General features: G+C 43.9%; 6 non-coding genes across 6 annotated transcripts; 2 read left to right on the top strand and 4 right to left on the bottom strand.

Moving 5' to 3' along the window:
* Window positions 1–1758: 1758 nt before the first annotated feature.
* On the bottom strand, window positions 1759–1832 carry trnan-guu (transfer RNA asparagine (anticodon GUU)). Its single transcript has one exon. It is a non-coding gene; the product is annotated as a tRNA-Asn (tRNA).
* Window positions 1833–7959: 6127 nt separating this feature from the next.
* trnas-uga (transfer RNA serine (anticodon UGA)) lies at window positions 7960–8041 on the top strand. The gene has a single exon. It is a non-coding gene; the product is annotated as a tRNA-Ser (tRNA).
* Window positions 8042–12258: 4217 nt separating this feature from the next.
* trnat-agu (transfer RNA threonine (anticodon AGU)) lies at window positions 12259–12332 on the bottom strand. Its single transcript has one exon. It is a non-coding gene; the product is annotated as a tRNA-Thr (tRNA).
* Window positions 12333–16612: 4280 nt separating this feature from the next.
* On the top strand, window positions 16613–16701 carry trnap-agg (transfer RNA proline (anticodon AGG)). Its single transcript is given in 2 exon segments — window positions 16613–16648; window positions 16666–16701. It is a non-coding gene; the product is annotated as a tRNA-Pro (tRNA).
* Window positions 16702–21757: 5056 nt separating this feature from the next.
* On the bottom strand, window positions 21758–21839 carry trnas-gcu (transfer RNA serine (anticodon GCU)). The gene has a single exon. It is a non-coding gene; the product is annotated as a tRNA-Ser (tRNA).
* Window positions 21840–25195: 3356 nt separating this feature from the next.
* Window positions 25196–25269, bottom strand: trnat-ugu (transfer RNA threonine (anticodon UGU)). The gene has a single exon. It is a non-coding gene; the product is annotated as a tRNA-Thr (tRNA).
* Window positions 25270–26542: the final 1273 nt, after the last annotated feature.

Here is a 26542-nt window from a genome sequence, read left to right as displayed (position 1 = left end):
AAGCTGATTTATTCAACAGATATCCAGAATATTAAACTCCAGCAGAAACAAACCCCAAATGTCGGAATGAACATGGTTCAGTCCTGGATGAGATTAACAGCAGAATCCAACTCCTGCAGTCACTTTTGAACTCCCTGGTGTCTCAGCACGTGTGATGACTGAGTGAATCCCTTCCCACACACGGAATCATGGAATCATAGAAAGTTACCGAACAGAAGGAAGCCATTCGGCCTATCGTGTCTGTGCCGGCCGAAAAAGAGCTATCCAACTTAATCCCACTTTCCAACACTTGGTCCATAGCCCTGTAGGTTTCGGCACTTCAGTTGCACATCCAAGTACTTTTTAAATGAGTTGAGGTTTTCTGCCTCGACCACCCTTTCAGACAGTGAGTTCCAGACCCCCACAACCCTCTCCGCTTTTGTGTATCCTGTTACTTTTTCACTGCTATCCGGAAGTCTATAAACAACTCCCACCAAAGTCTTGTATTCTATTCTGTTACTCATTTCTACGCAAAGCACAAGTGGTAACATGGGATTATGTTATAGTGTCAATAATGGAGACCTGGCTCAAACAAGCGGAGGAGTGGCCACTTACATATTACTGGCTACAACGTATTCAGGAAAGGCAGGGGATAAAAGTTGGCGGGGGGGGGGGGGGGGGGTGTGTGGGCCAGGCACTATTGATCAAAAATACTGTTACAGCGGTAGAAAGGGTCGCCATGCTTAAGGGTTCAAAGGCAGAATCTATTTGTTTAGAATTAAGGAACAATTGAGGAGCTATTACGCTGCTGGATGCAGACTATAGGGGGCCAACTGGTGGGAAGGAGATGGAGGAGCAAATTGGCAGCAAATTGCAGAAAGATGCAATAATTTTAGAGCATTGATAAAAGGGAACTTCATTTATCCGAATATAGACTGGGAAAGAGCAGTGTAAAAGTCAAAGAGGGCGAGCAATTCCTGAAATGTGTCCAAGAGAACTTTCTTATTCTGTATGTTTTCAGCCCAACGAGGAAGGAAGCAGTGCTGGATTTATTTAGGGGAAAGATGTGGGGCAAGTGGAGCATGATTCAGTGGGGGAGCATTTGCAGCAGGTTTAGTATAGTTATGGAAAATGCAAGGAAATATCAAGCATGAAAATACTGAACTGGGAAGAGCGAATTTCAGCGAGTTGAAAAGTGATCGGGTCCAGGTGGATTGGAATCAAAGATTGGCAGGTAAAACAGTAAATGAGCAATGGGAGGCTTTGAGTGAGGAGATAGTTCGGGTACAGACTGGACACATTCTTACTCGGGGAAAGGTTGGGCATGCAAAACTAGAGCTCCCTGGATGACAACAGAGTATTTGAGACAGCATTTTGTACATTCTGACGACCAATGTCCGGACAGTTGTGCCCGCGGTTATCAACCACAACCTCGTCACTTCCACGCTGAAACAAAAAGCGGCCACATTCTGCTTCAGTGAGATGAAATCCGAGAGCGGTTTCAAGGTCAATTGCAATTGCAAGTAGAATGCATTCAGAGGACGTGAGATTATTGAGATACCGACAAACACCCTGCCAGTTTGAACAGCAGCTCAAGATCAAAAGTCGGGGGGGGGGGGGGGTGGGGGGGGAATGAGGGCTTGTCCGGGATTTGAACCCAGGATCTCTCACATATTTCAAACAACAAGCCCGAAGCGAGAATCATACCCCTGGACCAACGAGCCAAAACAAACATCAGAACCAGGAAATGCGAGACCATGAAGATAAAAGTTTCCCCACCGTCTCTGGGTGGGATCGAACCACCAACCTTTCGGTTAACAGCCGAACGCGCTAACCGATTGCGCCACAGAGACAGCACACGTTTCTTTTTGAACTACTGATTCAACGAACTAAAAATTCAGGTTGCAGCGATCAAAATAAATTCTCTCTGCTATCAGTTTACTTTTCCAAAATAAAGTGTGTGAAGTTTGCACGACCGAAAATCTGTGCTCTGTTATTCCTGAACATTAAACTCACCTTGTCATTAAACACCTGGATGTTGGAAGACTCCGTCCCCTCGTGGTCGAGAGGATTGATTTCTCGAGCTGTGATTCGCCATTCTCTATTCCAGTAATATTCAGGTTCACTGAAAATGAGATGAGATGAAATGAGCAGGTCCGACGAGCAGGTCTGTGACACGACTCGTTGTTTACAAAGATGTCTCTTGCACTTACAGTGAAGCGGACGGCAGTTTTCACTCTTAAACCAGTAACCATGATGTTCAGAAAAAGTGTGGCCGAGACAAACTCGATTTCAGCGCGGTGACACTGGGTCAGAGTAAAGTTCAGTTCATGCGATTGCCGAGTGGCGAGAAGGTGGATTTGGAACTCCTGTGCGGCTGCACTGCGAGTTGTCCAGATCTGCTTGGAGCGATATTCACTTCAATTCATCACTGACAGGGACAATTTGATTCCAAGTTTCTTTTTCTCTGCTGCTTGGTGAGATTTCAAAAGTTATAAACGACCCATACCGACCCCAAACTCGTCACTTCCACTCTGACAGATGTAACGCGGTCACACTCTTCACTTCAGTGAGATAAAAGCCGGGAGCGATTTCACGGTCGAATGAAATGGCGAACAAAACTCATTCAATGAAAGTGCAGGTCATTGAGCTGCCTTTAAATTCCTGATTGTTTGCACTGAACTTCTTCCCAAAGCGTTTGAGATTCACATGGAGCGATTTGGGGACTTCTTTTCCCTCTTTGCAAAAGTTTCAACCGCAGGTCAAAATCAATAGTCGAGGGCGGAATGAGACGCCTTCCTGAAATTTGAGAACCAGGGAAGCAGACTTTAGAGCAAGGTTCTGTTTATTGAGAAAAAGCAGATAAAAGATTCATTCCGGAACGATCCAGAATCCGATCAGCTCGAAAAGTAACGGTTACCCCGTGATTTGAACACGCAGCCTTCTGGTGACGCAATAAGTCATGAAGATTGACGCAGGAAGTTGAAAAGTGGGAATTGATAGATTCAGTGAGTGGGCAAAACTGCGGCAAATATAGTTCAATGTGGGGGAAAGCGAGATCATCCAATTTAAATCTAAGAAAGATAAATTAGAATGTTTTCTATATGGTGGGAAACTGGGAACTGTGGAGGAGCAGAGAGATTTCGGGGTCCAAGTACAGAAAGCGCGACCAACTCGTGTACAGGTACATAAATTATTTAAAATGTCTAATGGACCGTCAGTACGGCCGGTTAACTCAGTTGCTCAGACTATGTTGTAACGCCTTAATCACGGATTCGATTGTTATAATTTACTTTATTTATTTCGGCTTTTGATAACTTTAAAAATCGAAGCTTTACAAAAAAATAAGTAAAGACAGATTCGCGGGGAGAGTTTTTTGAATAACATCCATTGTCACTTTGCCCCTGGACGGAGAAACACGTCTTTCTTTAAATTCGGGATTTTTCGTAACTGACCCTGTGACGCAATGGCGAGTGTGTTGGACTTCTACTTGTTTTGTTTGATAAGCCATTCAAAGGTTGTGGATTCGAGTTGCAACGGCGTTGGATTTTAGTTTGGGAGCTGGGAAGTGAAATTTTGCAGCAAAACCGCAACAGGATCATTAATGTCCGTCAAGGATGTGAAACTGCCCCCGACACTTCATCTTACACAAGTGGCTCCAGTCTCATCCGAATTTATGATTCTTAAACCATTCTGAGCTGGATTGGCGAAACTCTCTCAAGAAGGAGACTCAACACCTGCTCAGACCGAAAGTCAATCTGCTGGACTTCCGGCTCTCTCAGACTGCATGTTCCTTCAGACACGTTTCTAACTGGACACATGCATCCTGCTGCCGTGGCAGCATTGGTGCTTCAGGGGTAGAATTATTGCTTGCAGTAATTCTATTCCTGTAAAACTAGCTCCTGAAGTGTAGGATGGAAAGTATCCTGGCTGAGCGGCCTCTGGCGCTGGTTTAAAGCTCCAGTTAAATCCCACGATTTGAAGATGGATCAAAATCATAGTTTGTTTCTACAAAACTGCAGCCTCCCTCCTGGAAACAAGTAATACTAAACATCTCATCTGCTATTGCAACAATGGACCGGAGGAACCACATGGCAATTCAGATAATTAAATGAATTTTGGAATACACCAATTGTGCCTTCAACTCCGGTCGAAATGTTCACAAGTAAAAGGATTGTTTGATCTCGGTGAGACTCGAATTAAAAAACCTCGGCATTTCCCGAGCCTGTATCTCATATCAGGACCGATTGCGCCGCTAGAGCCCGGTCACTCTGATCACCTGTCCCACTCTGCTGGAAAGAATCTTAAGTTGAGAGGTCCTTACCTGTGGAAACGTGACCTGTCCCCGTGATGAAAATAATATCTGCACTTTCACTTTCAGCTTCTTTCACATCCTCTGCTCCATCGCACTGTAATCGGGTTTTCTGTGAACAGGTTAAAATGGATATTTGCAGAAATTCTGTCAATGGTAAAATTCGAATCGAGAAAAGCCCCAGACATTGAAACCAGCGATTTAAACCATTAGCTCACACTGCCACAAAACAGGGCCAGTCTTTAAAGGTCTGTTTAATGATCAAACAAATTAATTCAAGCTGATTGACCGCATTTGCCTCGTGCTGGGGTTGTTCCCCTTTGAGCAGAGAAGGTTCAGAGGAGATTTGATAGAAGTGTTCAAAGTCATGAAGGGTTTAGATAAAGTAAATAAAGAGAAGCTGTTTTAATTGGCGGAATGGTCGGGAACCAGAGGACACAGATTTGAAGTGATTGCAAAAGAACCAAAGGCGATATGAGGAAACACTTAATGACGCAGCGAGTAGTTCTGATCTGGCATGCGCTGCTTGAAAGGGTGCTGGAAGCAGATTCAATCGTGACTTAAAAAAGGAATTTGAAGGGGAAAAATACAGAGCACCGGGAAAGGGCCGGGGAATGGGACTAATTGGATTGCTCTTATATAAAGCCGCCACGGGCTCGATGAGCCGAACAGCCTCCTTCTGTGCTGTAACCATTCTATGATTCGATGGACAGAAGCGGTCTGAATGAATGGGCGATCGGTTGTGGGTCGCAGGGATATTTTAACTGGTTGTCTGGTTGTGTTACTGACGGCTCCTTGTTCTCGGATTATGGTATTTATTTTGGGCGTTTCACTGTTTGATATGCGAGAGGTCCCCAGTTCAAATCCCAGAACCCTCCTGTTTCACTATTTCCAGTGAAGATTCACTCATTTCTTTCTCACATCTTTTCAGCGTTGCAGAAAGCAGGATTGATTTAATCCTCGAGCATGTTTGAGGTCCAGAGGCCAGAATGCAGCCGGCTTGTCGACGCAACACACACGGAGAGAGTAAAATGCCTCACGGCGGTGTGCAGATTGAAACTGACGGTGAATTTATCCCAATTCAGGCGATCTCAGAGGTGCAGAATAAAAATGCGCCTTAACTGGTCGGGAATACGAACCCTGTTCCCTCGCGTGGTAAGTGTAAATTCTACCAATGAAACAGCAACGTTTGCATGGCATCGGGCTCTCTGTGTCCAGTTGGAAATCTGTTTGAAACAACATATAATTTCACAAATCTCCTCTGAGTACCTTGCACATTCTGATTTACAGCCGTGCATTACTAGCACTCGCTGCTTGTGATGGCCGAGTGGTTAAGCCGTTACATCTAAAACTCGACAGGGTCTTTCGGTGAATCATTGGAATCCTGCTCACGGCGCCATTTTTTACAGTTTTGTTCAATGCTCAAATAAATATGAACTGGAGATAACGGGCCGCATTTCCTTCTCTCAGAGAGATCCTCCACCGCGGCAGAGCCTTTTAATTGGGAGCCCAGTGGTCTCTTGCAAAACTTCAAGGTGCTTGAAGGAAACTTCACAATAATCCACAACTGGAGTATTGTGTCCAATTCTGGGCACCGCACTTTAGGAAGGATGTGAAGGCCTGTGGGGTGGCGCAGAAAAGATTTACTGGAATGGTTTCAGGGATGAAGGACTTCAGTTACGTGTAAAGACTGGAGAAGCTGGGCTTATTCTCCTCAGGGCAGGAAGGTTGAGATGAGATTTGATAGAAGTGTTCAAAATCATGACGGGTTCAGATAAATTAAATAAAGAGAAACTGCTCCCGTTGGCAGAATGGTCGAGAACTAGAGGGCACAGATTTACGGTGGTTGACAAAAGAACCAAAGGCGATATAAGGAAAAACGTTTTAAATCAGCGAGTAGTTATAATCCGGAATGCATCGCCTGAAAGGGTGGTGGAAACAGATTTAATCGTGACTCTCTAAAAGGAATTGGATAAGTACTTGAAGGAAAAATATTAGCGGGTCTACAGGGAAAGAACGGGGGAATGGGACGAACTGGATTGCTCTTAAAGAGAGCCGGGGAAGGCTCAATGGGCCGAATGGCCTCCTTCTGTGCAGTAACGATTCTATGAATGTATGATTCCATCTCTCTCACGCTTCATTTCAAATTCTGCTAACTTGATATTCAGGCTTTTTCTCTATACTTAGATCTCTCTATCTCTCCCTGTTTCTGTCCCTCTCTGTTTTCCCCTGATGGACTTCTCAGGCTTCGTTGAACGGCCAAAGCTCATCGAACCTGCGACACCAGCAGAGAACGGTAAAGATCGAAAGACTGAGACGGTCGGAAATGTAAAGGACCAACCCAGATGATGAATTCGTGGCCAGTGTCCACATATTGATGTCTCTTCGTCCTCATCGTGAAAACATCAGTACTTTTAGCCCAGTATAAAAACAAAGTCTTGTATTTATAAAGCGCTTTTCACGACCTCAAGACTTCGCAAAGCGCGTCACAGCAAATGAAGTATTTTTGAAGTGTTGTCACTGTTATACTTGTGGGAGAGTGGATAATCTGCGGATGCCGAGACAGACAACAATGTAGCTTTAGAGCAATTAATTCTGCAAAGTCTCACTTGATAATACAACTCGCACATTCGAAACGAATGTGGTAAAGAGATGCTAATATTGTTGATATGAAATAGTTAATGTACGTCTTCACATTGCCGTACATCGGAATAGAAAAAGTGATACGTTGCAGAGAATGGTGGCCGATCGGCTGTGGGTGGCACAGAATTCTGCATTGGTTGCACCCCTCTGTCATCAGTGGCTCGTTGGTCTTGGGGTATGATTCTCGCTTTGGGGATTTGCTGATTATTATGTGAGAGATCCCGGACGAGCCCTGCGGTGTTCCCATTTTTAGTTCAAAATCACTAATTGGCTTCTCACGTCTTGTCAGCGGTGTAGTCGGCAGGATTGTCTTAATTCCAGTGCATGGAGGACAGAATGCAGAGGTTCTGTCGACGACAACACACATGGAGAAAGGAAAATATCACAAGATGGTGTTCAGATTGAAGCTGAATGTCAACGTATCCCAATTCACGTGACCTTATGAATGGAGAATGAAAAATGCTCCTCCATTGGGCAGTGATCGAACTCGGGCCTCCCGCGCAGAAAGCAAGAATTTGATCACTGAAATAACAAAGTCCGCACAGCAGCCGGCGGCATGCGCTCAGTTCGAAACCTGTCCAAAAGAACATACAGTCTCAGAGTTCTCCTGTCATAACCTTCTTCATTCTCTTCTGCAGCCGTGTCGGATTTGTCGCTTGCAGCTGCGATGACCCAATGATTAAGGCGTTAGACTTGCAATGTGATTTTCCTACCCAGCTTCGACGCAACACACGTGGAGAATGGAAAATGTCTCGAAATGGTGCGCAGATTGAAGCTGAGGGCGAATGTCGCACAATTCACGCGATCTTATGAATGGAGAATGAAAATAATCCTAAACGAACCGGAAATCGAACCCCGGTTTCTCACGTGATAAATGAGAATTCTATCACCGAGACAGCAAAGTCAGCACATCAACAAGCTGTAAGTTTCCAGTTGGAAACCTGTCTGAGAGAACAAAGTGTCACAGATCTCGTGTGATAACCCTACGCATTCTGATTTATAGCTGTCAATCATTGAGGTTTCCAGCTGCGATGGCCGAGTGGTTAAGGCGTTGGATTTGAAATCCAATGGGGTTTCCCTGCACAGGTTCGAATCCTGTTCACAGCGCTACTTTTTAAAGTTTGTTCAGTGTTCAAATTAACATGAACTTGAACGAACGGACCTTGTTCGCTCCCTCAGAGATGTGCTCCATCGCCAACGACGCTTTAAACTCGGAGCCCAATGATCTCTTGCAAAATTGCAAGACACGTGAAGGAATCTCTCCCAAGGTCCATTCTAAGTTCTGCTCGTTCGCAGAACTTGACATTTATACAACTTATTTCTATGTTTTAATCTCTCCCTGTCTCTGTCTCTTGACTTTGCCTGTTTTCTCCTGATGGACTTCTCAGGCATCGTGAACAGCGAAGAATGATGGAACCTGCAACACCAGCAGAGAAGGGTAAAGATGGAAAGACTGAGACGGTAGGAAAAGAAAAGGTGCAACCCAGCTGATCAATTCGTAATTAATGTCCACACATTTATGTTTCTTCCCCTCACAATGAAAAAATCAGCAATTTGAGTACAGTACACTTATGGTAGAGTGTATAATATGCGGATGTTGAGACCGACAATCGAACCTTTGCCGTGGTGATGAAAGCGCCGAATCCTAAACACTAAACCCCAAGGAAACGCTGAAAATTCTTTGCTGCGAACAAGCAGAGCAACGCGGCCTTTCCGACTTGGCCCTTTGTAATTCAGGTCATTTTCCTGCCAGACAAACTGCTGGCACAAAATGGCATTTTCTGTTCGAAATAATATCGCGACAGAGGTGATGTTCAGGGAATGACATCACCAAGTGCAAGTAGGCATGGACATGAAATGGAAAGTGAGGTAAAATACGACCACAAGCTGCTGATGGACATGTTTCCATTTCCAAAATTCACGCACTGAATGCAGCTCCTTGGAAAGCTGAAAGGTCACGCAGGTCCATCATGAATCGTTTGAAGCAACTGGCAGTTTAAAGTGGCATCTCCTGCTGCTTCTGTGGGGAGTGAGAGAGAGGCACTGTCGGTATTTGCGTGCAGTTTGATTTTGCACAGAACTGCACAGAGAAACAGCAAATATACCGGGGCTGTGAGATGTTCTATATTATTGATATTTAGCCACAGGAATATCCGCGGTCAGAAGCTGAAAAGAAGGAGAGATAAGAGGCCTGGGAATAAACACGGAGCTGAATGAATCTTGAAAGAGCGAAATAAATAATAATGTCATCAGTTCCACTTTGTCTCGTGCGCAATCTTGGGAGCTCCCCAATGGCCTGGTGGTGAGAATTCGGTACTCTCACCGCCGCGAGGTTCGATTCCCAGTTAGGGAATTAACTTTAAAAAGAGTTATGAACTTATTAAATTAATTACATGAAGCTAATTAAATCCAGTTCGTAGTTGAATCCCTGTTTTAATCATCATGAATCAATCCATAACTTTCTATTTTAGACTGAAGGCGATGTTGACGTGGTGACCGAGAGACAGTCAAAACTTTAATAAGATTTTTATGCTTTGAATGTGATGATTTTTTTTCATTTTATAGACTGCATCTTAAGAGTGGGATTAAAAACGCAGTGGAGTCGTTGTTAAATTTAACATTAACTGGCAACTGTCGCTGTTTATCACAGGAGCGCCCGAACTGGTTCTCCGATCAAGATGAAAGTAACGCAACGAGGAACATCTGATACAACACGAAAGGCATCGGGCTATGACAAAAATCCCCACCGTTTTGCTTTTCCAAAATAAAGGATGCGAAATTTATTCTCTGAACATCGGAACAGTCTGGTCTCACTCACTACAGAAATCTCCATGTCCCAGCGAACCAGCTCTCCTGCTGCGAATGCGGCCTCCCTTCGGGCCTTTCGGGGGCTTGTCTGTCAAGGAGAATTGTAATTACCGTGAAGCCAATGTTCCATTCCTTTATATGATTCATGTGCCTGATTTCCGACCGCAGGGTAAATGGTAGAATATCAGCCCTGCTCAGCTGGCAATGATTCCGGTACATTTTCTTGATTCCAAAACATGCGTTGAAACCCTGGAACTTTGAGACGATGAATCCTGAGGAAAAATAAAATAAGGGCTCGAACAATCAAACTTTCACGCTAACGGATAACACCGCCGAGAACAGGTGAAGAGATCACCTGCTAAACCAATAATTCACTGGGCTAAACTTTGAGATTGCAGCGACCAATATAACAACTGTCTACAGTCAGTGAAAAATGAATGATTAAAGCTTGTCGGAGTGAAAATCCAACCAGCCGGTCTTCACTCTTAAACCAGCAACTATGAAGAAAAACATGCCGGAGAAATACTCGATTTCAGAGCGGCGACAATGGGCCAGAGTAAAGTTCATTCAATATGATTGCCGAGTGGCTGGAGGGTGGATTTGGAACTCCTGACCGATTGCACCACGCATTTTCCAGATCTGCTTGGATCACCAATCCCTTCAGCTCATTACTTAGAGGGACAACTCGATTCTCGGTTTCTTTTTCCTGACGATTGATGAATTTTACAAATTGGAAGCGATCAATATCAAATGTAAACACGCCACCGACATGCTAACAGATGCAAAGCGGCCACACTCTGCTTCAATGAGATGAAAGTCAAGAGTGATTTCACGGTCGAATGCAATGGCTAACACAATTCATTCAACGAAAGTTCAGGTCGTTGAGGTGCCTTTAAAGTCCTGATTGTTTCTATTGAACTTCTTCCCAAAGCATTTGAGATTCACGTGGGACGATTTGGGGACGTTATTTTCTTTTGTGCAAAAGTTTCAACTGCAGTTCAAGATCAAAATTCCTGGGACGACAGTTGTTCACAATTTATCGGTGCTGGGACCACTGCTGTTCACAATTTATCGGTGCTGGGACCACGGTTGTTCACAATTTATCGATGCTGGCACAACTGTTGTTCACAATATATCAGTGATGGGACCACTGTTGTTAACACTTTATCAGTGGTGCGACCACTGTTGTTCACAATTTATCGGTGCTGGGACCACTTTTGTTCAAAATTTACATTCATGATTTGGACACGGGAATCGGAAGTACAATTTCAAAATTTAGGGAGGACACCTAATTGCGAGCTGTAGTTAATACAAAGAAAAATGCGAATAATAAAGGAAGACGTTAGTAGATTTGCAGAATGGGCGTGTAAATGGCAAATTAATTGCAATATTTATTATATACTCCCTTGCCTTTTTGCCCCACCCCCACTAAATGCATTACCTCACACTTCTTCAGATTGAACTGCATTTGCCACTTTTCTTTCCACCTGTCCGCTCTATGGATATCTTCCTGCATTCGACAGCTTTCCTCCTCACTCTCAACCACCGGAACAATTTTTGTATCATCTGCAAATTTCTTCATCATGCCCCCTACATTTAAGTATAAATCAATGATCTGTACCATGAAAAGCAGGGACCTGGTACGAAGCCGCATGGAACCCCACTCGAAACAGCCTTCCAGTCACAAAAGCACCCGTCGACCACAACCGCTTGCTTCCTGCTGCTCAGCCAATTTTGGAGTCAACTTGCCAATGTCCTTTGGATCCAATGGGCTTTTACATTTTTGACAAATCTGCCCTGTAGGACTTTGTCAAAAGCCTCGTTAAAATCCATGTTGACTCCATCAATCGCGCTACCCTCATCGATCCTCCTTGATACCTCCTCAAATAATTCAATTCAAACGACCTTCCCTTAACAAATCCACGCTGACTGTCCTTGATTAATCCGTGCCTTTCTAAATGACGATTCATACTTCAGCTCGAGTTTAGGCCGACTGGCCTGTATTTACTCGATCTATCCCTGTCTCCCTTTTTCAACAATGGTACAACGTTAGCAATCCTCAAATCCTCCTGCACGACACCTTTTGCCAGGGTGGATTGGAAAATGATGGTCAGAGCCTCCGCTATTTCCTTCCTTGCTTCTGTTAACAACCTGGGATATATTTCATCTGGGCCTGGAGATTCAGGTCGAGCGATTTGAGGACTTCTTTTTCCTCTTTGCAAACGTTTGTCCCGCAGGTCAAGATCACAAGTCTTGGTCCAAATTCGGACTACTTCCGGCTTTGAAACTCAAATCGTGAATTATACCCCGATGCCAACGAGCCCAGAAACAAGAACGTGTCATTAAATTAACGTGTTACAGACACATTCTCTGAGAGGTCTGTCTGTGGAATGAAAGGCGCGTTTTTGAACAGTCATTCTGGTATCCGTTTCCTCCTGAAACCTGAACAAATACGAACACCACATTGTTATTTTGTCGCTTTATTCCATAAATTAGGTAAAATAATGAGTTGCACAAGGCGCTGCTGGGAGTTGAACTCAGGATCTCCTGTTTACTAGACAGACGCTTTAACCAACTAAGCCACAGCGCCAATTGATGATTTGGGGCCCCCACCTCCTCACTAATATCTATCAGCGACACTTCACTGTTGGGGGTTCAGGCCGTTTTGTCTCTGTCCATTTCGCTTGTCCGTTCACCTGTGCATCCCGACACTGACTGCATTTCTCGCTGAGTTTATCTTTGTGTATCCTTCAGTGCGTTGATACATGGATGATTATGTGTGATTGTATTTGTGACATTAAATAAATCAGGGCTTCAGACAATTCTCGCTCTGACATTGGAGAACTATTGAGCCGAACTTTACAGCGGAGTGTTGTTTATTGTGGTGCTGAAACTAAAAAAATCGTAAGAGGAGCAAAAAAGGAACAGGAGAAAAACTTATGAGGGTAAATGAGGACAACTCTCAAGGTTTTTACGAGTATATTAAGAGAAAGAAGGGAGGCTGAGAGTAATGTGGGCCGCTTAAAGACAGATGGAGGTGATATTGTAATTGAAAATCAGGAAATGGCAGAGTTGCTAAATTTTTACTTTGCATCGGTCGTCACAGAAATGGATGAGGCTAACATACCAGAGACACGAGGAAAACTGTTAATAAATCAAGGGGATTCGTACAAGTAAAATGATGGCAATGGAGAAAATGAGGAGGCGAAAGATAGACAAATCTCCAGGACCTGATGGTTTCCACCCCAGGGGATGAAATGGAACAGGTGAGGAAATTGTACATACTTTAGTCATGATCGATCAAAACTCTCTTGATTTAGGAATTGTTATTTAACGAAGCGCATCTTGATTGGAGGCTTGTGTTTGAGAAAGATCTCGAAGTGATAATTGAGAGACCGAAAATAAAGCTGTTTGGCAGGAGCGCTGATGCTGTCGGTTGTTCGCTGCTCTCGTATTGTACAATTGTTAAGCGTGCGTTACTTATTTATAGCAGTATGGGCTCCAGAAATGTCCAGGTTGTGAGTTCGAGCGTCTTCTAAAACAATCAAACCTTTTACTCCGAACATTTTGATCGGAGTTCAAGGTACAAATGGTATCTTCCATAACGCATCTTGTTAACAACCAGTCGTTTTTACAATACGCTCTTGTGGGACAAACGTATGGAGGTCAACAATCGACTTCTTAGTTTTCCCATGTGGGCATTTGGGGTCCTCTGGCCTACCGTCTTTCAATAGCAAGTGCCAGTTTACTTGTTCATAGCGGGAGAGGGTGCTTTTAGCGGCAGCTCATATGGCAAAGGGGCCGGTACGAGATCTTTAAATCGGAAGAACCAAACAAACGATTCTTCTTTTCTTTAAGCCGATATTCATCGGTTGAAAGTTTCGTGTTGGGAAAATTTGGAAGAGAAATATGCTGCCTGGTTTCACTGTGTCACGGGAGAAATTATTCAGCTTACAGATGTTAATACGCTGAAAGGTCGGGAGGCCTTTTCCAACTCCCGTGTGGGACAAGTTCAGCTTTTGAGCCTCTGGGTAAAGTGCTATTTTAATTGGTGCTAACGAATGACAAGATATTTGGCACAAACAAGAAGAATTGTAAACTCACGAGTTCACTGTCCATGTTTCTTACATCATGTTCAACAGGAAGAAGGATTCTCCTCAACACGTTCCTGAGAATTTTATCAAACGGACCTCACCCTCGTTCGACGGCTGCAGGGATAATTCAGAGATCTCCCATGAATATTTACGATGGGAGCTTATGTAGTTTCGAGCCTGGGTAGCTTAGTCGGTAGAGTATCAGACTTTTAAAGTGGGCAGTGAACTGAAGGTCCAGCGTTTAACTCCCTGTCCAGGCTCCATATTTCGGAGCAGCTGGCAAGCTGTTACTTTGTCGGGGGACCTGAGATGTGTTGTCAAAGTTTCGGTGTTATCTTGTTTCCCAGGGATGGGCAGTAATGCGCTGTCTGAGACGGTTGCCGATCAGGAATTCAACTTTACTGTATTAGTTCACTGTATTAATTTCGCAAAACTCATTCAACTCTGTAAAAAAGACGAATACTTGTTCAAATCGCCATTGATCAACCAGTAACTTTCTGTTTCCGGCTGAAAGAAATGCTAACTTTTTTTATGCGTTAATACACCAGGCCGAATTTAGGGAGTTCAGAGGAGAAGTGAAAAAGGAAATGAGAGGCAAGGAGAAATATGACTATAGACTGACGGCCAACATAAAAGGGAATCCAAAAGACTTCGACAGGCATGCAAACAGTAAACGGGTAGTAAGGAAAGGGGTGAGGCCGATTAGGCACGATAAAGGAGATCTACTCATGGAGGCAGAGGGTATGGCCTTGGTACCAAATGAGTACTTTGTATCTGTCTTTACCAAGAAGACAGAGTCTCAGCAAAGGAAGTTATCGTTGAGATACTGGATGGTCTAAAAATTGATAAAGAAGAGGCACTTGAACGGCTGGCTGTACTTAAAGTAGATAAACCACCACGTCCGGATGAGATGCATGCTCGGTTGCTGAGGGAAGTAAGGGTGGAAATTGCGGAGGTACTGGCCATAATCGACCAACATCCTTAGATATGTGGGTGGTGCCAGAGGACTGGAGAATTGCAAAGGTTACACCCTTGTCCAAAAAAGGGTGTACGATTAAACCCAGCAACTATCGGTCAGTCAGTTTAACCTCAGTGGTGGGGAAACGTTTGGAAACGATAACCCGGGATAGAATTAACAGCCACTTGGACGAGGGTGGATTGATTAGGGAAAGGCAGCACGGATTTGTTAAAGGCAAATCGTGGTTAACTGACCTGTTAGAGTTTTTTGATGAGGTAACAGAGAGGATAGATGAGGGCAATTTAGTTGATGTGGTGTATGTGGACATTCAAAAGGTGTTTGCTAAAGTGCCGCATGGTGGGCTTCTCATCAAGATTGCGGCCCATGGAATAAACGGGGCAGAAACAACATAAATGCAGAATTGACGAACAGCAGGAATCAGATTACTGGTGAACTGTTGTTTTTCGAACTGGCAAGAGGTGTCCAGTGGCGTTCCCCAGGGATCAGTGCTGGGACCACTGCTTTTCTTGATACATATTAATGACTTGGACTTGAGTGCACAGAGCACAATTTCAAAATTTGCAGATGAAACAAAACTTGGAAGAGCAGTAAACAATGATAAGGATAGTGATAGACTTCAAAGGATACAGACAGGCTGGTGGCATGGGCGGAGACGGGGCAGATGAAATTAAACGCAAAAAAAATGCGAAGTGATACATTTCGGTCGGAAAAACGAGGAGAGGCAAAATAAACTCCAGGGCACAAATGTAAAAGCGGTAGAGGAACAAAGAGAGGTTTATGTGTACAAATCGTTGAATGTGGCAGGGCAGGTTGAGAAAGCGGTTAAAAAGCATACGGGATCCTGGGCTTTAGAAATAGATGTATAGAGTACAAAAGTACAAAAGTATAGAAGTCAGGATGAAACTTTATAACACACTGGTTCGAACACAACTGAAATTTTGTGTGGGGTTCTGGACACCGCACTTCAGGAAAGATGTGAAGGCCTTCGAGGGGGTTCCGGAAAAAAATACTATCATAATTCCAGGGATAAGGGACTTTACTTACGTGGATAGACCGTAGAATCTGAGGTTGTTCTCCTTGGAACAGAGACGGTTTTGTAGAGATTTGATAGAGGTATTCAAAATCATGAAGGATCCAGGCATGGAAGATGGAGAGAAACTGTTCCCATTGGTGGAAGGGTCAAGAACCAGAGGACATAGATTTAAAGTGATTGGCAAAATAACCAAAGGTGACATGAGGAAAAACTTTTTCACACAGCGAGAGGTTCGGATCTGGAATGCACTGCCCGAGGGTGTGATGGAGGCAGATTCAATCATGGCCTTCAAAGGGGAGCTGGATAAGTACTTGAAAGGGAAAAAAAATGCAGGGCTTCTGTGAAAGGCGGGGGAGTGGTTCTAGCTGGATTGCTCTTGCAGAGAGCTAGCAAGGACTCGATGGGCCGAATGGCCTCTTTCCGTGCTGTAAGCTTTCTATGATTCAATTCTATGTGTACGTTGCAATGCAAAGGGAACAGAGCGTGCCCTAAATCGACACGATTCTGAGCATCCTCACAAGCAATGTAGTTTAAGAGCAACTAATTCTGAAACGTCTTACTTGATAACTCAAGTCGTGCACTCGAAAGCAATTTGGTAAAGAGAGACTAATATTGGTGAATGGAAATAGTTGGTGCACAACTTGATATTGCTGTCCACCCGAACAGAAAACGAGATTGAATGGATCGAAGTGGTCTGAAAGGATGGTCGAGCGGCTGTGAGACGCAACCAACTTTTACACTGGCTGCACAGCTAAAGTAACAGCGGCTCGTTGGTCTAGGGGTATGATTCTCGCTTAGGGAGTTTCATTGAGTGATATGCGAGAGGTCCCGGGTTCAAATCCCGGACGAGCCCGCATGTGTTTCTGTTTTAGTGAAAAGTCACCAATTGTCTTCTCACATCTTTTCAGTTTTGCTGTTGGTGGAACTGAATTATATCCAGAGAATGTTTGAGCTCCAGTGGACTGAATGCCGAAGTTTCGTCGACGCAATACACATGAAGCAAATAAAATGTCTCAAGATGATGAGGAGATTGAAACTGAATTTGGATTTTTCCCAATTCAGGCGGACATTAGATGACGGGATAGAAAGCCACATATCCAAGTTTGCCGATGACACCAAGATGGGCAGCATTGTAAGCAGTGCAGATGGAAACATAAAATTACAGAGAGGCATTAATATAATAAATGAATGTGCAAAATTGTGGCAAATCGATATGAATTTCGTCAAGTGTGAGGTCATCCACTTTGGACCTAAAAGGATAAATCAGAGTACTTTCGAAATGGTGAAAAGCTCGAAACAGTGGAGGTCCAAAAAGACTGAGGGGTCCATGAACAGACATCATTAAAATGTCATGGACAGGTACAAAAAATAATCAAAAAGGTTAATGGAATGTTGGTCTTTCTATCGAGAGGACTAGAATACAAGGGGATAGGCATTATGATACAGTTATACAAAGCTCTGGTTAGACCACACCTGGAGTATTACCTTCGGTTCTGGGCAACGCACCTTAGGAAGGATATATTGGCTATGAAGGGAGTGCAGCGTCGATTTACTAGAATGTTACCTGGACTCCACAGTTTAAATTACGCGGAGAGATTACACAAACTCGGGTTTGCCTCGAATTCAGTACATTAAGTGCTGATTTGATCGAACATTTCAAAATATTAAAGGGAACTGATGGGGTAAATAGAACAAAAACTATTTCCGCCCGTTAGCATGTCTGGGACTCGGGGACATAGCCTAAATATTCGTGTCAGGACTTTCAGGAGTGAAGTTGGGAAACACCTCTGCAAGCAAAGGGAGGTAGAAGTTTGGAACTCTCTTCCACAAACGGCAGTTGATGCGAGCTCAATTGTTAATTTTAAAACTGAAATTGATAGATTTTTGTTAACCAAAGGCATTTAGGGACATGGGGCTAAGGCGATAATATGCAGTTACGTTACATGTCAACCAGGATCTCACTGAATTGCGCATAAGGCTCGAGGGGCGAAATGGTATACTTTTGCTCTTCAGCTCCTCATTGTTACAGAATGATCCTGCATTGTATTGGGAATCGAACCAAGGTCTCCACCGTAACAAGGAAGAATTCGACCCAAAGCACCATCAATGCGCGCGTTTGTAACAGCAGCATGTGTCCATTTGGAATCCGATCTGAATGAAGATGCCGTTCACAGCTGCGGTGGCCGAGTGTTTAAAGCGTTGGACTCAAAATTCAATTGAGGTTTTCCTGCCCAGGTTTGAATTCTGCTCGCAGAGCAACTGTTTAAAGATCCCTTCAGTGCTGAAATAGATTAATTGGAGTTAATTGACCGCATTTATCTCTCTCCCAGAATGAGAGATTCTCCAGCGAGGCCTATGATTTTAACTTGTGTCCAATCTTCTCTTGCAAGATTTCAAGACCCAAGAAGGAATCTCTCCCAATCCGTAACATAAATTCTGCTAGTTTGCAAAACCTGACATTTATACTCTTTATTTTCTTTGCATGCATCTCTCTATCTCTCCATGTCTCCGTCTCTTGTCTCTCTGTATTGTCCACAATGGACTTCTCAGGCTTCCTTGAACGGCGATGGCTGATCTAACCTGCAACAATAGCAGAGAAGGGTAAAGAAAAAAAAGACTGAGGAAGTAGGAAAAGGAAAGGTGCAACCCAGCTGATAAATTCGTAGCTAATGTTTCCACATTCATGACTCTTCGTTCTCGTGGTGAATGAAAGCAGCAATTTGAGTAAAGTGTACTTCTGGTGGAGTGTAAACGATGACGATGCCGAGACAGACGACAATGTCGTTTCAGAGTAATTCATTCTGTGAAGTGTTACTTGATAATACAAGTCGTACATTCAAAACAAATTTGATAAAGAGAGACTAATATTTTTGATCTGAAATAATTAGTTTAGAACTTGATATTGCTCTTCATCGTACATCGTACAAGAAAGCGAGTTTGGATGGCCATGGTGTTCTGAAAGGATGGCGGATCGGCTGCGTGGCAGCGAAATTTTACAGTGGCTGCACGGCTCTGTTGCCAGTTGGACTTTGGATCTGATTCTCGCTCAGGGAGTTTCACTGGTTCAAATCCCAGTATGAGCCCCCTTGCGTCCCCATTTTTCGTCAAAAACCACCAATTGGCTTCTCATATCTTTGAAGTAAGTGCAGAAGGCAGGTTTGACTTATCTCCAGCCGAGCATGTTTGAACACCAGAGGAGAGAATGTAGAGGGTTTGTCCACGAAAGACACGGAGACGAAATGAAGATAATCTTTCAAGAAGTTGTACAGATTGAAGCCGGCACATGAATTTATCCCAATTCAGGCGATCTCATGGGTACAGATACAAAAGGTAAAGGAAGCTGCATTGGCCTGGAACCAAACCCCTGGTTTCCCGTCGGCAGGCGAGGGTTCGACACTGAACCACCAATGCACACACGGCTGCAGGCTGCACGTGTAGCGTTGGATACAAGTCTGGAACATGCAGTCTGGCAGAGTTCCTGTGATGAGCCTGCGCAGTCTACAACCGCGTGCTACCAGTGGGTGACCAAACGAGTGGGACAAGCATGGTCTTGAAATTCACTGAGATTCGAAATCACTTGACACCGCCACTGTAAAAGGGTCAAATAAATAAGAGCAGTAGTTACCAGGCAGTGTTTACTTTTTTCAGAAATAATGTAAGAATCCAGCCCTATGTACACGTCTAAGATTTCACGGCATGCGACGAATTTCCTTTAAGCTGCCACCTAAATTCTGCTCAATCACAGAATTGGAGATTTATGCTATTTTTCTTTGCATGTATCTATCTATCTCTGTCTGCGTTTCTTCACTTTCGCTGTTGATCCCTAATGGACTTATCAGGCTTCCTTCAACAGACAGGTCTGCAAACCTGGGATGGGAAAAGGCTGTCGGTTCTTCGTCCAATTGTTGGATTTCGACGGGATGAGATTTGCTATTTTCCGTCTCCGTTTTCTGAAAAAATAAACCCAGATGGGATTCCCCCTCCTCGGGTCCCGTCACCTCCGGGTAATGGGAATGAACCCGATCTAGCACTCGATTTAATATCTGTATTCTCATTGTTTAACAATAAAATTATGGGGATATATTTATTTTGAGGACACATTTTAGAAATGAACATATTACAGACTTATTCGAAAACTAGAAGCACGTGGGATTAAAGGGTCGGTGGTAACGTGGACAAGTAATTGGCTAAAGGATAGGAGGCAGAGATTCGTGGTGAACGGATGTCTTTCTGACTGGAGAGAAATATGCAGTGGGATCCCCCAGGGGTCGGTATTAGGATTATTGCTTTTCTTGTTATATATAAATGAATTGGATGTGGCAATAGGGAGTACAGTTTCGAAGTCTGCGGATGATACAAAACTTGGTAACGTCGTAAATAGTGAGCAAGATAATAGCAGACTTCAGGAGAACACAGACAGACAGGTGAAATGCCCAGTCACGTGACAGATTTAACGCCGATCAGTGTGAAGTGATGCACTTTTGGAAGAAGAACATGGAGAGGCAGTATAATCTGAATGGAACAATTTATGGGGGGTTCCAAGAGCAGAGGGACCTGGGGGAGCATATTCAGAAAACAGGGCAAGTTGATCAGGTGGTTAAGAAAGCGTATGGGATACTTGGCTTTGTAAATGGGGGCATTGAATACATTAAAAAGGGAAATCATACTAATCCTTACAAATCATAGGTTAGCCCTCAGCTGAAGTATATTGTACAGATCTGGGCACCACACTTTAGGATGAAAAGGCATTGAAGAGGATTCAGAGCAGGTTGAACTGGATGACATCAGTGATGAGGGACTTCAGTTATGTGGAGAGATTGGAGAAGCTGGGATTGTTCTCCTTACAGCAGAGATGGTTAACGGGAGACCTAATAGAGGTATTCAAAATAATGAGGGGTTTTGAAAGAGCAAGTAGGGAGAAACTGTTTCCTCTGGTAAGTGGGTCGGTAACCGGAGATCACAGATTTAAAATAATTGGCAAAAGAACAAGAGGGGAATTGAGGAGATTTTTTTTCACACAGAGGGTTGTTAAGATCAGGAACGCACTTCCTGAAAGGATGGTGGAAGCAGATTCCATACGATCATTTAAAAGGCAATTGGACATAATTGAAGAGGACTAATTTGCAGTGTTATGGGGAAAAATCTGGGGTGTGGGTCTCATTTGGACAGATCTTCGAAAAAGCTGAAACTGGTACGACGGCCGAATGGCCTCCTTCTGTGCTGTAAATTCTCTGATTCTATGATAGCCTTCTGAATCATTGCAATTGATGCTATTCGTTGTTGAGGAACCAAGAAAATTATAACCATGATATTCGGCTTCTCCATTCCCTTATGAATATCGCAGATTATAATGTCCAGGCGGGGGTGGGACTGAATGGGGGATAGAGTGCGGAGATTGGAATGGAAGCCCAGCAGAATGAACTTGGTCTCATCAGTTTTTGTTATTTTTCCTACCAGTTGCCCGAAGCAGGCGGTGAACCTTCGTGTCGAGAGAGGATCGTCATTTCAGTTCAGAAGGAAAAAGGTCTCAAGAAAATCGGGTAAAACGCACACAGAATGATCCGGGACTTACAGCACACCCCTTTTAAACAGACACAGATACGGAATAATCCGGGACTAACAGTACGTCCCTTTTTTACGGACACAGACACGGAATGATCCGGTCATAAATCTTCATTGTGGTCCATAAGTTTCTCTTACGTTGACCATAAGATTTACTCTATTTACAATGACACCAATGTACAATCTGATACTTCGGGACCATACAATCTCAACACCTTCCTGGAAGGAACTGCAGCTGATTTCAGCAAACAATGCAATACCCACGGTCTGCCGTTTCCAGAAGGATGGGACTTCGACCAGATCTTCTGGGTGGACTGAATGAGAGAAACAAAACTTAAACAAAATAACGACGAGGATGGGATTCGAACCCACGCGTGCATAGCACAATGGATTAGCAGTCCATCGCCTTAACCACTCGACCACCTCGTCGCATGCTGAAATAAACGAAAGCTCCTTTATTCAAAATGAAAATACTGGCTATGTTGCCAACCTGAAGTGAAAACTGGAAATGTGTTTATCCTCAGCAGGTCAGGCAGGATCTTAAGACATGGAAACAGAGTTAACGTTTCAGTTCGATGGCCATCACATGAGTATTCCAACTCACTCAACTTGTACACCTTGTAGATGTTTGAACGGCATTAGGGAATTAGAAGGTGAGTGACTTGGCTCAGAATATCCAGCATCTGACCTGCTCTTGTAACCACAGTATGTATGTGGCTGGTCCAGTTATGTTTCTGGTTAATGATAACCACTAGTATGTTGATGGTGGGGGTTCGGCGATGTTAATACCAAATCCCCACAGAAGAGATTTACTGCAAAGATTCTAGGGATGAGGGGTATAAGTTTCATGAATAGATTGGAGAAGCTGGGGTTGTTCTGCTTGGAACAGAGACGGTTACGAGGAGATTTGATGGAGGTATTCAAAATCATGAAGGATCTGGACAGAGTGGATAGAGAGAAACTGTTCCCATTGGCGGAAGGTTCAAGGAGCAGAGAACATAGATTTAAGGTGTTTGGCAAAAGAACCAAAGGTGACATGAGGAAAAACTTTTCTGCACAGCGAGTGTTTAGGATCTGGAATACACCGCCCGAGGGGGTGGTGGAGGCAGATTCAATCATGGTCTTCAATAAGGAACTGAATAAGTATTTGAAACGAAAGAGAATGCAGGGCCACAGGGAAAGGGTGGGGGGGGGGGGGGTGGGTCTGTCTGGATTGCACTTGCAGAGAGCCGGCACGGACTCGATGTGCCGAATGGCCTCTTTTCGTGCTGTGACCTTTCTTTGATTCTATTCTATTTGTGGGAGGCGATGCGAAGCGACCGGAGCGTGACGTAAATCGACCTGCTCATGTACATTCCCTGATAATAAATCCTAGTGTGATGCAAAGAAGAAATTCATAATTATGGTACATATCTTTTATATTATACTGACTATAAGAGGTACTCGGTTCACCAGGGCGCCATTGTGCACATTGATTGATACTTCGCCGAGATCACCCCTTACAGTCCCAACACCTCCATCGAAGAAACAGTTGGGTAGCAATCCAGACTTTGCTGAATTGTGCAAAAATGTGTAAACCAGCAATGCGGAAAAGCACTTCTTATCAAAGAAGGGTTTTTGATGAGGGGGCCAAAATGGAAGGGTGCACAAATTCTGGTAGCAGTGAGATTCGAACCCACATAATTCCGAGATGGAAGCCAGCATCTGAGACAGCGCAGTTACTCACGCAGATGATAAGCCATTCAGATCTGATGATAAAGGCCATAGAGCTGAAACGTTTCCTCTGGTTCTTTCGCCACAGGTGCTGCCTGACCTGCTCAGCATTTTCTATTTTCATTTTTGTGATTTCACAATGGCTGTTTTCCTGAAAACACCCAATTTGACCCAAGAACGCAGCTCGCACTTCACTTTCCTCACGCGCTTAAAGTCTGCCGTTTCCGAACAAAATCTCCTCCGCGCCGGACATTCAAAGGACCTTTCGCTCACGGCCAACCTCCTGTAATCGACACTTTTTCACCATTCCCGCTCTTCTCATTTCTCCTCATTCCTTTTCAATCGGACATTTCCACAGACCTATTAAGATCAAGCGAAACATTTCCGACTTTGCTGCACCGCGCAGATTGCCAATAATGCACCTTCCAGCCGTCATTCGCAGCTCTGCAGCGCCGCCCGTCTCTCCCGCACATCAACTGCTCGGGGAAAAGCGCCAACCACCATGAAAACAAAACCCAGTTCTTCAGTTAACATTCCCCGTATCACAAGATACCCATGGAAATTTCACGGAAAAGTATGCGCTGTCCGACCGAATGCCAGCCCTGCTTTCTTAGTGCTTGTCTCTGGAGCAGATCGAAATGTATCGATTGGTTTCAAGTCACAAATGAACATTGGTGCGAGCGGGACATGTGCCCCCGAGAAACAGCGGTCGATGTGGACCAAACTTAAAGGCGTAAGAATGTGAAAGTAAATGTTAGAGTGGGCAAGGCCGCAGGAAAGTCTCAATGAAATGAACGATGATTGTGGAAGGAAGGAAAAGCTGGAAGAAGCGGCGGGTCTGAATTTTGGATCATCCAACAGAGACACATGAGAGAACAAAAACAGGATACAGACAAAGGTGCTGGGGCAGAAAGGCAAAGAAAGAAAGAAGAGGAATGAAACGAGAGTGAATGAAAGAATGGGAGAGAGGGAGGTGAAAGAAAGAAAGAGAGAAAGAAAGATAGAAGAGAGCGAGAAAATCAAGCGTGCAATACTCACCCCGCAAACGGGCGCTGCTCCCAATCGGCTACACTTCGCCCCACAGACCCTCATCCCATTCACACCATCCTACAATACACTGTCAATGCTGTGCAGAGAGACAGAGAGTATAAAGGCATAAAGAAACACACACCATCCTACAATACACTGTCACTGCTGTGCAGAGAGACAGAGAGTTTAAAGATACAGAGATACTTACATACTATCCTACAGTACACATTAAACATCCGTGCAGTGAGTCAGAGAGTTTACAGGTACAGAGACACTCACAGCGTCCCACAAAACACTTTAATCATGTGTAGTGAGACAGAGCGTTTAAAGATGTAGAGAAATTCACCTTTTTATTCCAAAAGTGGCACATCCCAGAAGCAAGAGAGAGCGTGGGTCAGTCTGCCTCTCCTGATAGAGCTGAGGCTTGTCAGTAGGGAGTCCCCTCCTCCCTGTATTGGCCGTGGAGGAAGTGCAGAGTAGATTTAATAGAATACCTTCAGCATGACCGAGGTTAGGCTGACTGGCCTGTAATTACTTGATCTATCCTTTTCTCCCTTTTTGTACAACAATACAACTTTAGCAGTCCTCCAATCCTTCGGCATATCACCTGTAACCAGGGAGGATTGGAAAATTATTGTCAGAGCCTCCGTTATTTCCTCCCTTGCTTCTGTTAACAGCCTGGGATATATTTCATCGGGGTCTGGAGATTCAGGTGGAGTGATCTGCGGACTTCATTTTCCTCTTTGCAAAGATTTTCACCGCAGGTCAAGATCACAAGTCCAGGTCCAAATTAGGACGACTTCCGGGTTTGAACCTCAAATCGTGAATTGTACCCTGACCCCAACGAGCCCAGAAACAAGAACGTGTCTTTAAGTTTACCCGTTACAGACACATTCTATGAGAGGTCTGACTGCACAATGAAAGGGCGTTTTAGAAGAGTCAATCTGATATCCGTTTCCTCCTCAAACCTGAACAAATACCAATTCCAAAGTGCCATTTTGTCGCTTGATTCCACAAATCAGGTAAAAATAATTAGTTACACAAGGCACTGCTGGGAGTTGAACCCAGGATCTCCTGTTTACAAGACAGATGCTTTAACCGACTAAGCCACAGCGCCCATTCATGATAGCATAGCCCCACCTCCTCTCACTAATATCTATCAGTGATACGTCAGTGTCTGTTTGGGGTTCAGACCGTTTCATCTTTGTCTGTTTCGCTTGTCCGTTCACCTGTGCATCCCGATGCTGCCTGCATATCTCGTTGTGTTTATCTTTGTGTATCCATCAATGCGTTGATAAACGGATGAGTATGTGTACTTATGATTGTTACATTAAATAAATTACCGGTTTAGACAATTCTCGCTCTGAAAGTGAAGAACTATTGAGACGAACTTTACAGCAAAGTATTGTTTATTTTGGTGCTGAAAATAAAAAACCGGAAGAGGTCCAAACAGGGAAAAGGAGAAAAACCTGTTAGGGAAAATGAGGACAACAGTCAAGATTTTTACCAGTATATTAAGTGAAAGAAGGGAGACTAAGAGTAATGTGGGCCGCTTAAAGACAGATGGAGGTGATATTGTAATTGAAAATCATGAAATGTAGAGTTGCTAAATATTTACTTTGCTTCGTTCTTCACAGAAATAAATGAGCCTAACATATCAGAGATATGAGGAAAACTGTAAATAAATCAAGGGGATTCAGTATAAGTAAAATAATGGCAATGGAGAAAATAATTAGATTAAAGATCAACAAATCTCCAGGACCTGATGGTTACCATCCCAGGGGACTGAGAGGACTCGGTGAGGAAATTGTACATGCTTTAGTCATGATCGTTCAAACTCTCTTGATTCAGGAATTGTTCCTTCGATGGAAACAATTTCAATGTCACTCCATTATTTGGGATGGGTAGCAGAGATGATGTTGGAAATTATAGACCCATTAGTCTGACATCCTTTGTGGGGAAGTTGCCAGTATCCGTTATTAGGGAAAGAAAGATTGAGCACTTGGATAAACATGAATTGATCAGAGAGAACCAGCATGGATTTGTAAAGGGTAAGTCAAGTCTAACAAAACTAGTTGAACTTTATGAAGATGCAACTAACGTGGTAGATAATGGAGTGTCCATGATTGTTATATGATATTGACTTCCAGAGGTATTCGATAAGGTACCATATAAGAGACTGTTAACGACAATGACAGTGCGTAGAATTTAAGGCAACCTAATGAAATGGGTAGGGAGTTGGTTAGAAGGTGGGAGACAGAGACCCGGCATAGAAATGACGTAGACAAAGGAATAGAGAGCTGTATATCCACGTGTGTCGCTGAGACCAAGATAGGTGTCACAGTGAGTCGTGTAGATGGAAGCATAAAGTTGCCAAGGGAAATTGATAA

The sequence above is a fragment of the Heptranchias perlo genome, chromosome 20, assembly GCF_035084215.1.
Source record: "Heptranchias perlo isolate sHepPer1 chromosome 20, sHepPer1.hap1, whole genome shotgun sequence".
Lineage (NCBI taxonomy): Eukaryota > Metazoa > Chordata > Chondrichthyes > Hexanchiformes > Hexanchidae > Heptranchias > Heptranchias perlo.
Note: the sequence above shows the minus strand (reverse complement) of the source record. Positions and strands in the feature narration are given on the sequence as shown.